Consider the following 12,266-nt stretch of genomic DNA (forward strand, 5'->3'; position numbering starts at 1 on the left):
TTTTTTTTTTCTAGAGCACAGCTCATCTCTGGTTTATGGTGGTGCTAGGGAATTGAACCTGCAACTTGGAGCCTCAGGGATGACAGTTTGTTTATATAACCATTATGTTATATCCCCAAGTCCCCAAGGGTCAGGTGGTGGCACACCTGGATAAGCATACACACTACATTAAACAAGAACCTGGGTTCAAGCCCCTGGTTCCCACTTACGGGGGAAAGCTTCAGGAGTGGTAAAGTAGAGCTACAGGTGTCTCTCTGTCTTTCTCCCTCTCTATCTCTCCCTCCCCTCTCAATATCTCTCTGTCTCTATCCAATAATAAATAAATAAAATCAAAATTAAATATAAAAATTTAAAAAAGCGGAAAAGTTTCTAACATGAAAGGCAGAGATAAAAAATAAGCAGGAGGGGAGTCGGGTTGTAGCGCAGCGGGCTAAGTGCAGGTGGCGCAAAGCACAAAGACCGGCATAAGGATCCCGGTTCGAACCCCGGCCCCCCACCTGCAGGGGAGTCACTTCACAGGCGGTGAAGCAGGTCTGCAGGTGTCTATCTTTCTTTCCTCCTCTCTGTCTTCCCCTCCTCTCTCCATTTCTCTCTGTCCTATCCAACAACGACGACAACAACAATAATAACTACAACAATAAAACAACAAGGGCAACAAAAGGGAATAAATAAATAAAATAAAATTTAAAAAAAAGAATTGCTATTAAAAAAAAAAAAGAAAATGTAACAAAAAGGGAGTCCGGCGGTAGTGCAGCGGGTTAAGCGCACGTGGCGTGAAGCCCAAGGACCCGCGTAAGGATCCCGGTTCCAACCCCCGGCTCCCCACCTGCAGAGGAGTCGCTTCACAGGCGGTGAAGCAGGTCTGCAGGTGTCTGTCTTTCTCTCCCCCTCTCTGTCTTCCCCTATTCTCTCCATTTCTCTCTGTCCTATCCAACAACGACGGCATCAGTAACAACAATAATGACTACAACAATAAAACAAGGGCAACAAATGGGAATAAATAAACATTTTTAAAAAAGAAGAAAATGTAACAAAGGGATGAAAGAAATTGAGGTATTTTCTCAGCAAGTGGAGCAAAAGAAAAGAGATGGCAGGCTGGTAAAATAGTTCACTTGCATAGTGTACTGCTTTGCCATATGTGTGGCCTAAGTTTGAGCCCGGCCCCCAACACATTGAAGGAAGCTTTGTGGTCTCTTTTACTCTTTCTCTTTCTCTGCCTTTATGCCTTTCTGCTCTCTGTCTCTATTAAAAGAGGGGGGGAAAGTAGATAGAATAATGGTTATACAAAGAGACTCTCATACCCGAGGCTCCAAAGTCTCATGTTCAATCCCCTGCACCACCATTAGCCAGAGCTAAGCAGTGTTCTGGTAGAAAAGAAAGAAGGGAGAGGGGGTTGGGGGAGTGGGAGAAGAGAAGAGAAGAGGTGGCACATAAGGGGGAAAAAACAGACTAGAGAATTAGCCTGGTAAGCTTAAATTCTCTAAGAAGAAAGCTGGGGGTCGTGTGGTAGCGCAGTGGGTTAAGCGCACATGGTGCCATGTGCAAGGACCAGCATAAGGATCCTGGTTTGAGCCCCCGCTCCCCACCTGCAGGGGGGGTTTGCTTCACAGAAGCAGGTCTGCAGGTGTCTATCATTTTCACCCCATCTCTATCTTCCCCTCCTCTCTCTATTTCTCTTTGTCTTATCCAACAACAACAGCAATAACAACAACAACTATTAACAACAAGGGCAACAAAAGGGAAAACATAGCCTCCAGGGGCAGTGGATTCGTGGTGCAGGCACCGAGCCCCAGCAATAACCCTGGAGGCAAAAGAAAAGAAAAGAAAGCTGAAAATGACAAGGAAGAAAAGATTTGCACTTCCAGATTAAAAGACCTCAAGCGCCCAGCATCCAGCCACACCATGAAATATCAGATCACTAGGCTCAAAGCAAAAGTCTGACAAAAGCTTTCAGAGAGGAAGCAGACTGCTTGCTAAGGATCAGCAGTCAGAATGGTACTGGGCCTCTTAGTATCAACAGAACACTCCACACTCGGAGACAGGAGCTATGCTGTCAGCAGTTCTGGGGAAAGTGATTGCCAGTCTAGAAATTCTGTGTTCAAGCTGTGCTAGGGTAAAGGCTAAACATGCTACTCAAAAAATAGAACTTAATTTTTTTTTTCTCCCAAGGTTGTGGGTGATCTAATGGGTCCCCACAAGTCAAACGTCCTTTGTAGTTTCATACTCAAAAGTGTCACATGCAGGTGAGTCTCATTGGCATCACCTTGATGCTTGTTGGAAAGAACTCCAGACCCCACCCAGACCTACTGAATTCCTGCTCATACATGAAGATTCCCTTGTGATCTGTGTTTCACTGTACAATTTAAGACCCTCCGTTCCAGGGCATTGCTAGCAGCAATGATGAAACTGCCATTCCAGGGTAATCACAGGCAAGGAGGAGGAGCAAATGGGGAGGAGGCACATCTGTCTCAGGCCTGATTGGGGCTGGTGCTCAGTATCACTTCACACACATTTCCTCGAAGAAACTTCCGTCATAGGCCCATGAGTTAGCTCACTCAGATAGTATGCTGCTTTGCCGTATTCAAGGTTCAAGCCTGGTTCAGAGGTTGGAGCCTGACCACCACTGTGCTGAAGGCCTTGGTACTGTTCTCTCTCTCTCCCTCTCTCTCTCTCCCTCTCTGTCTCTCTCTCTCTCTCCCTTCCTCTCTCTCTCTTTGCTTGTCTCTACAGAAGAAGGAGAGGAGAAGAAGGGAAAGGAGAAGAAGGAGGAGGAAGTTGAGAAGGAGGAGGAGGAGAAAGAAAGGGAAAGGAGAGGAAAGGAAAGGAAAAGAAATGAGCTAAATAAAGCAAGAAAGGAGGCTGGGCCGTGACCTGGGAGGTGGTACAGTGGATAAAGCAATGGACTCTCAAGCATGAGGTCCTGAGTTCGATCCCTGGCAGTACATGTACCAGAAAGATGTCTGGTTCTTTCTCTCCTCCTATCTTCCTCATTAATAAATAAAGGGAGTTGGGCGGTAGCACAGTGGGTTAAACGCACATAGCGCAAAGTGCAAGGACCACCGTGAGGATCCTGGTTCAAGTCCCAGCTCCCCACCTGCAGGGGAGTCCCTTCACGGGCGGTGAAGCAGGTCTGCAGGTGTCTATCTTTCTCTCCCTCTCTCTGTCTTCCCCTCCTCTCTCCATTTCTCTCTGTCCTATCCAACAATGATGACATCAATAACTATAACAACAATAAAAACAACAAGGGCAAAAAAAGGGAAATTAATTAATTAATTAATAAAAAGTAGGGAGTTGGGCAGTAGCACAGCAGGTTAAGCGAAATTAATTAATTAATAAAAAGTAGGGAGTTGGGCAGTAGCACAGCAGGTTAAGCGCACATGGCGCAAAGCTCAAAGACCTGCATAAGGATCCCGGTTTGAGCCCCCGGCTCCCCACCTGCAGGGAGTCGCTTCACAAGCAGTGAAGCAGGTCTGCAGGTGTCTATCTTTCTCTCCCCTTGTCTGTCTTCCCCTCCTCTCTCCATTTCTCTCTGTCCTATCCAACAACGATGATATCAATAACAATGATAATAATAACCACAACAAGGGCAACAAAAGGAATAAATAAATATAAAAAAAAAATCCTCAGCACCACCATTAGCCAGAGCTGAGCAATGCTTTGGTCTCTATCATTAAAATACATAAAAATAAAATAAATTAAAAATTTAAAAAGTCAATAAATTAAATATTAAAATAAATGAAAATAATGATAGAAATAGAGCTATGTGCTTCACTGTGTTAGAGATCTAAAGGGGAGTGAGTGTCTCTTCTTTGGTTGTCTGACTTCCTCTAATGGAAGAAACCTGGGTGGGATTACTTACCATGGAGAAAGAACCAGGTGAGAGAGGCAGAGGCTAAAAGGAGGGGGTGGTTTGATGAGTCAGAGGTCTCAGGAGGTAGGAGGGTAGGTGATCTGAGTGCAGGTGGTGGGATTAGCTTGGAACTGGAGAAGCCATCTTGGCCTTGTGTATGCAGGGGAAGTGGCGTAGATGTCAGTATTTGTCTATTGGAGTTGGGATATAGAAATAAGTCATCCCTTATAACCTCATCTCTATGTAAAACAAGTTGAAGTCAAGGGACTGGGGCAGTAGTACACCCAGTTGGGCACATACACTACCATGTGCGAGGACCCAGGTTCAAGTCCCTGGTCTCTACCTGCAGAGAGGAAGCTTCATAAGCTGTGAAACAGTGTTGCTGGCCCCTCTCTCCCTCTCTTTCTTCTTCTCTCTTCATATTTCTCTCTGACTCTCTGAAAAAGAAAAAGGCCTCGACTTTCAGTCTCCATCCAGATGGTTACTGTAAGTCTGTAGTGATCTGATGTCTGTATCAGCCCCAGCTCAGTGTTGGCACCCAGGATGTGTTAAAACTTTGTTGAATATAAACGATTGTGTTTTTTTTTTTTTATCCTCTGGCAAAGCACTGCAGGCCTGTGTCGGAGCAGAGAAGGGCCAGTGGTATGTGGACAGATCAAGGCTGGGAGTTGAAAACAGATATTGTGAAAGGGATGAAGGGGGAGTAGATTGAGGGTACTGATGAGATAGTGGTTGATATGATCTTGAAGCTTAGTGTGGAAAGAAAGGGATGTGTCAGATTGTGAAAAAATAGAAGTTCCCAAGAGCTTTGTGACAAACAAGAAAAAAAAAAGATAACTGACTACATTAAAATTAAATATTTATGAACCAAAAATAATCAAAATTGGGTGGGGGGTAGATAGAATAATAGTTATGCAAACCGACTATCATGCCTGAAGCTCCAAAGTCACAGTTTTTTTTTAAAGATATTATTTATTTATGAGAAAGATAGGAAGAGAGAGAAAGAACCAGACATCACTCTGGCACATGTGCTGCTGGGGATCAAACTCGGGACCTAATGCTTGAGAGTCCAAAGCTTTACCACTGTGCCACCTCCCGGACCACCCAAAGTCACAGGTTTAATCCCCTACACCATCATTAGCTAGAGCTGACCAGTGCTCTGGTAAAAATAAATAAATAAATAAATAATCACAGTCAAGGACTTTTTTGTAAGTGGAGGTGATGGTGGGCTGGGTGAATAGCATAATACGTATGCAAAGAGATTCTGATGCCCGAGGGTCTGAAGTCATAGGTTTAACCCCTCCCCTCAGCCCCCCACCATAAGCCAGAGCTGAGCAGTGCCCTAGTAAAAAAAGAAAAGGTAGTTGGGCAGTGGGTTAAGCGCACTTGGTGCAAAGTGCAAGGATCGGCATAAGGATCCCAGTGAAGCAGGTCTGCAGGTGTCTGTCTTTCTCTCCCCCTCTCTGTCTTCCCCTCCTCTCTCCAATTCTCTCTGTCCTATCCAAGAACAATGACATCAATTACAACAATAACAACAATAAAGCAAGGGCAACAAAAAGGAATAAATATTTTTAAAAAGCAAAAAAAAAGAAAAGAAAATAGAGGTGATAGTTACACAACATTGTGAACAGATTAAATGCCACTGAAATGTATAGGTCAGAATGGCTTCTTTTATTTTATTTGGACTTTACCTCAGTTGAGAGGGGGGAAAACAATTAGTGGGATGGTGAAGTGGCTTACTGTACTTACAAATATGAGGTCCTGAATTCTTTTTTTAAAAATTGATTTAATAATGATGGACAAGACTGTAGGGTAAGAGGGGAATAATTCCACAAAATTCCCACCACCAGAACTTCGTATTCCATCACCTCCATTGGAAGCTTTCCCATTCTTTTTATTATTATTATTAAAAATATTTTTTAATTTAGTTTCCTTTTTTGTTGCCCTTGTTGTCTTTATCATTGTTGTGATTATTATTGTTGTTGTTATTGATGTTGTTGTTGCCAGATAGGACAGAGAAAAATGGAGAAAGGAGAGAAATACGGAGAGGGGGAGAGAAAGACAGATACCTATAGACCTGCTTCACCGCTTGTGATGTGACCCCCCTGCAGGTGGAGAGCCAGGGGCTCCAACTGGGATCCTTACGCCATTCCTTGAGTTTTGTGCCATGTGAGCTTAATCCACTGTGCTACAGCCCAACCCCCAGCTTTCCTATTCTTTATCCCTCTGGGAGTATGGACCCAGCATCATTCTGGGGTGCAGAAGGTGGAAGGTCTGGCTTCTGTCATTGTTTCTCCACTGAAGATGGGCGTTGGCAGGCCAATCCACACCCCCAGCCTGTCTCTCTCTTTCCCTAGTGGGGCGGGGCTCTGGAGAGGAGGGTTCCAGGACTCATTGGTGAGGTCCTTTATCCACGGGAGTCAGGTTGGCGTCATGGTGGCATCTGCAACTTGGTGGCTAAAAAGCATTATGATATAAAGCAGAACAAATTGTTTAATAATCAGGGACCTAAAGGTAAGACTACAGCAGATGAGATTTTGGGGGTCTCCATTTTGGAAAAGCTAGGAAGTCTATTTTAGGTATATTCCAAGTCTATTTTAGGTATAGGCCCAGGACTTTACTAATTTTGCCTGAGCCTGATAGCTAACATACAGGTGGGCTAAACATATTTTATGAAGAGATGGTGTCAAAGTTGGAAATAGGACCAGAAAACTGGGTCAGGGCAGAAAGTAGCTCCGAAATATGGGCAAAGTATATACATACCATTAGCTGTAAACCCCATCGATCTGATCTGGGGCCCTTATTAAGCATAGGAGCCTGTGCAACCTCTGTATCCCTGTAGGTCTGAGCTAGTACTCTGTGGTCATATTTAGGAACATTTTAGGCTGCACTCAGAGGTCCTGAATGCTATCCCCAGCACTTCATGTGCAAGAGTGATGCTTTGATTCTCTCTCATTAAATATATATATATTTTGGGGGAGTCAGACTCGGTGCCAGCACTGCAAATCCACTGCTCCTGGAGGCTATTTTTCCCCCTATTTTTGTTGCCCTTGTTGTTATTATTATTGTTATCATTGTTATTAATGCCGTTGTTGTTGAATAGGACAGAGAGAAATGGAGAGGGGGGGAAGATAGAGAGGGGGAGAGAAATATCGACACCCGCAGACCTGCTTCACCACCTGTGAAACAACTCCCCTGCAGGTGGGGAGCGGGGGGCTTGAACCAGGATCCTTGTACTTTGTGCCACCTGTGCTTAACCCGCTGCACTGGGGCTCAGTGCCTGCACTAAGAATCTACTGCTCCAGGAGGCCATTTTTCCCATTTTGTTTCCCTTGTTATTTTTATTTTTGTTATTGCTGCTGTTGTTGCCGGATAGGACAGAAGAAATCAAGAGTAGGAGAAGACAGAGAGGGGGAGAGAAAGATAAACATCTGCAGACCTGCTTCACTGCTTGTGAAGCGACACCCCTGCAGGGGCCCGGGGCTCGGACCAGGATCTTTACGATGGTCCTTGTGCTTCATGCCATGTACACTTAGCCTGCTGCACTACTGCCCAGCCCCCCACCACTATTTTTTAATCCTATTTATTATTGGATAGAGACAGAGAAAAATTGAGAGGGGGAGATAGAGAGCAGAAAAGACAGAGAGACTCCTGTATCCCTGCTTCATCACTACTGAAGCTTTCCCCCTTACAGGTGAGTACCAGGGGCTTGAACCCAGGTCTTTGTACCCTGGCCCCCCCTTTTTTTTAAGAAAAAGAAATAAGGGGGCCGGGTGGCGACACATCTGGTTAATCACACACATACAGTGTGCATAGAAACTGGTTAGTGCTCCCACTCTCTATCTGTGGTGTGGGAGTTGCTTCACAAGTGGTGAAGCAGGTCTTCAGGTGTCTATCTTTCTTTCCTTCTCTATCTCCCCTCCCTTCTCAATTTCTCTCTGTCCTGTCCAATAACACAGAAGAAGAGGAAGAAGAAGAAGGAAAAAGTGGCCACTGGTAGTGGTGTATTTGCAGTTCCAGCACTGAGCCCCAGCGATAACCCTGATAGTAATCAAATAAAATGAATGAAAGCAACGAGGGAAGGAAAGAAGAAAAGGAGAAAGAAAGGAAGAAAGAAAGAAGAGCTTAGGGATCAGAGCAGGAGGTGGTAATCTCTTCACTGTTTATTATCAGTATTTTTTTAAAAACATTCTTATTTATTTTCCCTTTTGTTGCCCTTGTTTTTTAACTGTTGTTAAACTGTTGTTTTAGTTATTATTGTTGTTGTTATTGATGTCATCGCTGTTGGATAGGACAGAGAGAGGAATAGAGAGAGGAGGGGAAGACAGAGAGGGGGAGAGAAAGACAGACACCTGCAGACCTGCTTCACCGCCTGTGAAGCGACTCCCCTGCAGGTGGGGAGCCAAGGGCTCTAACTGGTCCCTGTGCTTTGTGCCACGTGCGCTTAACCCGCTGCGCTACTGCCCAACTCCCACTATCAGTATTTTAAAATTATGTACATATTTTATCTTCTTAAAAACATTAATATGTATATATTTTTTAAAAGGACATTGTTTCTTGGTGTTTGCTAATTCACAATCCAGATTCATAGTCTTACTAGTACCTACTGAATCAGAATCTGAGAAAGAAGAGTTTGAAACTTTTTTTTTGCCTCCAGGGTTATTGCTGGGGCTCGGAGCCTGCAACACGGATCCACTTCTCCTGGAGGCTATTTTTTCCCTTTTGTTACCTTGGTTGTTTTACCATTGTTGTGGTTATTGTTGATGTCGTTGTTGTTGGATAGGACAGAGAGAAATGGAGAGAGGAGGAGAAGACAGAGAGGGGGAGAGAAAGATAGACACCTGCAGACCTGCTTCACCGCCTGTGAAGCGACTCCCCTGCAGGTGGGGAGCCGGGGGCTCGAACCGGGATCCTTACGCCGGTCCTTGCGCTTGGCGCCATCTGCGCTTAACTCCCTGCGCTACCACCCGACCCCCCCTTTTTAAAATTTTAAAAAATATTTATTCCTTTTGTTACCCTTGTTTTATCGTTGTAGTTACTGATGTCATCGTTGTTGGATAGGACAGAGAGAAATGGAGAGAGGCGGGGAAGACAGAGAGGAGTTGAGAAAGACAGACACCTGCAGACCTGCTTCACCGCCTGTGAAGCAACTCCCCTGCAGTTGTGGGGGGGGGCTCGAACCCGGATCCTTAAGCTGGTCCTTGCTCTTCGCACCACCTGCTCTTAACCTGCTGTGCTACCTCCTGACTCCCTGAAAAAAAAAATTAAGGTGTATTTATTTATGGAAAGAGTGAGAGAGTGAGAACCAGAGCATCACTCTGGCACATGTGATACTGGGGATCCAACTCAGAACCTCACGCTTGAAAAGTCCAAGGCTTTATCCACTGCACCACCTCCTGGTCCACAGGACTCTGCCTTTATTGAATATCCTAGAGGATTCTGATTCACAGGGAGTATGGAGATGAAAGAGCTCAAAGGCCAAGGGGCAGGCTCACAGGTATCAGAAGGATGCAGGCATCCTTCAGGTGATAAAGATCCAGGTGTGCAAGGTAGTCTGCCACCCTACCAGGTGAACAACGCCCTTGGCATTTTGGTAGCACTTAAAGCCCATGGGCAAATAATGACCTAGTTAGATGTCCTGAGCCGTAACAGGCTTAGAGGCCTACGTGAGCGGACCCATTTGCTTCAGCAGCCTTATCTAGAACTGTTTTTGGTTCTTGTTATCTCTGTCCCAATCCCTCTGACCTCTTCCATCTCTGAAATGTGCTATGTTCCTTCCTTCTTTTACACATTGCTGGGAATTCTCTGGCAAACTTCCTTATTTTCCAGTTCTCGGTTTAAAGGTCACTTCCTCTAGGGAAATCGTCCCCACACTTTAGCCTAGGTCAGAACTCCCTCATTGCTCCTACACTTCTCCCTTTTAGAAGAGGCATTGTAACCAAATGAGTGGCAAGGATTGCATGTTTGCTTTGGTCACTACTCTGCCCCTATATTAAACCTGGCACTTGGTAGTGACTTAAAATCAAGACTGGGGAGTCGGGTGGTAGCGCAGCGGGTTAAGTGCACATGGCACAAAGCGCAAGGACCAGCGTAAGGATCCCAGTTCCAGCCCCTGGCTCCCCACCTGCAGGGGAGTCACTTCATAAGCGACTATCTTTCTCTCCCCCTCTCTTTCTCTCCTCGTCTGTCTTCCCCTCCTCTCTCCATTTCTCTCTTTAATGTCCTACCCAACAACAGCGACATTAATAACAACAATAACTACAACAATAAAACAACAAGGGCAACAAAAGGGAATAAATATTTTTTAAAAAATCAAGACTGTTCATGCAGTCTTAGGAGAATAAGGAAGCCTGTGAAATAGCTCACTTATATAATCTGCTGCCTTGCCATGTGTGCAGCCCAGGTTCAAGCCTGGCCCCCACTGCATTGAAGGAAGCTTTGCTGTGCTGGTCACACACACACACACACACACACACACACACACACACACACACACACGGGGGTGGGGGTGGCGCAGAGATACCCAGGAGGTTGTGCAGTGGGTAAAGTACTAGACTTTCAAGCATAAGATCCTGAGTTCAATCCCCAACAGCACATGTCCCAGAGTGATATCTGGTTCTTTCTTTCTCTCTCTCCTATCTTTCTCATTAATAAATAAATAAAATCTTTAAAACAGAGAAAGAGAGATTGAGAGAGAAGAAAGGTTGGGTTGTGGGAATGGGTGGTGGAGGTGGGAGCTGTCAGTGGAGTGTTGCTTACTCCCTCCAGCCCAACCTGTGGTTTGGTCAAGTCTCAGAGAGTCCCTAATGTCAGAGAATAGCAACTGAATGCAGCTTCTCACTTGCCCATAGAAGTATGAGGCTATTTGGCCTCATGCCCAAAAGTCTTGGCATCCGAGTTAGAATTTAAGTACCAGGAGGGCTGCGAGACCGCTCACGTGGTAGAATGCACTTTGCCACCACAGGAGAGCACCTGCTTGGGGAAGCCTCACAGACACTGGGCCAGTGCTGTGGTATCTTTCCTCTCTCCCCCTACTTCTCTCTCTTTCTCTCTCACCTACTATTGAAAAAAGAGAGTAACACAGGGGAGGAAGCAATGGAATTGAGTGGTAATCCTGGTGGCAAGCAAAGTACATGAGGCCCATCAAAATAGCTCACTTGGGTAGTGCACTGCTTTGCCATGTGTGCAACACAGGTTCAAACCCGGCCCCAACCACATGGGAGGAAGTTTTGGTGCCGTGGTCTCTCTCTTTCTCTGCCTCTTATCTTAAACAAACAAAAAGTACTAGACTCCATGGACACATTGTGGGGCTTCTGCCTGAGGCCTGGAGCCATGGTTCCACTCAACCCCAGGAACAGAGTGCTGCTACAACTTTAAGATGTGTGTGGGGGCCAGGCAGTGGCACACCTGGTTGAGTGCACACATTACAATGCACAAGGACCCAGGTTCAAGCCCTGGCCCCACCTGCAGGGGGAGCTTCAGGACCAGTGAAGTAGGGCTGCAGGTGTTGTCTCTTAGTCTCTTTCCCTTTCTAGCTTCTCCTGCCTTCTCAATTTTTCTGTCCTATCAAATAAGGCGGAAAAAAAAAAAAAAGCAGTGGGAACAACAGGTCTTTTGGTCACAAGTCACCACCCCATATATGGCTGTACGCTGGCCACAGCTGTGGAGAGCCTGTCCTGCCCAGCTCTCTAGAGCAACTGACCTGTAGGTGAGTTTCTTAATTCCCCTGCAAGTGAATAAGCTTGCTTTGTCACTTTCCCCAAACTCAACCCTTCCTTGCGTTTGGACTGATCAAGCCAAGTTTCAGTGGAACACAGGCATAGCACCCTTCATTCAGTCCACACTGCACGGCAGCTGATGGATCAAGTGCACAGGAGTGAGGAGACCAAGTCCTCACCCACAAGCTAATAACTGTGGCCAAGGACAATATATGGTTTCTAAAATTTTATTTATTTATTATTGGACAGAGACAGAAACTGAGAGGGAAGGGGAAGGAGAGAGACCTGCAGACCTGCTTTATTGCTTATGAAACATACCCCCTGAAAGTGGGGGTCGGGGGCTTGACCCAGATCCTTATGCACTGTAATATGTGCGCTTAACCACATGTACCACTGCCTGATTCCCAATCTTTTTTTCTTTTTTTAAATATCTATTTATTTTCCCTTTTGTTGCTCTTGTTTTTTGCTATTGTTGTTGTTATTGATGTCGTTGTTAGATAGGATGGAGAGAGGAGGGGAAGAGAAAGACAAACACCTGCAGACCTGCTTCACGGCCTGTGAATTGACTCCCCTGCAGGTGGGGAGTCGGGGGCTCAAACCGGCATCCTTACGCCGATCCTTGCGTGCACTTAACCCGCTGCGCTACTGCCCGACTCCCCCCAATATGTTTCTTATATGCTAACAAAGAACACGTGCAC

Source organism: Erinaceus europaeus, chromosome 12 (genome assembly GCF_950295315.1).
Source record: "Erinaceus europaeus chromosome 12, mEriEur2.1, whole genome shotgun sequence".
In the NCBI taxonomy this organism is placed as follows: Eukaryota; Metazoa; Chordata; class Mammalia; order Eulipotyphla; family Erinaceidae; genus Erinaceus; species Erinaceus europaeus.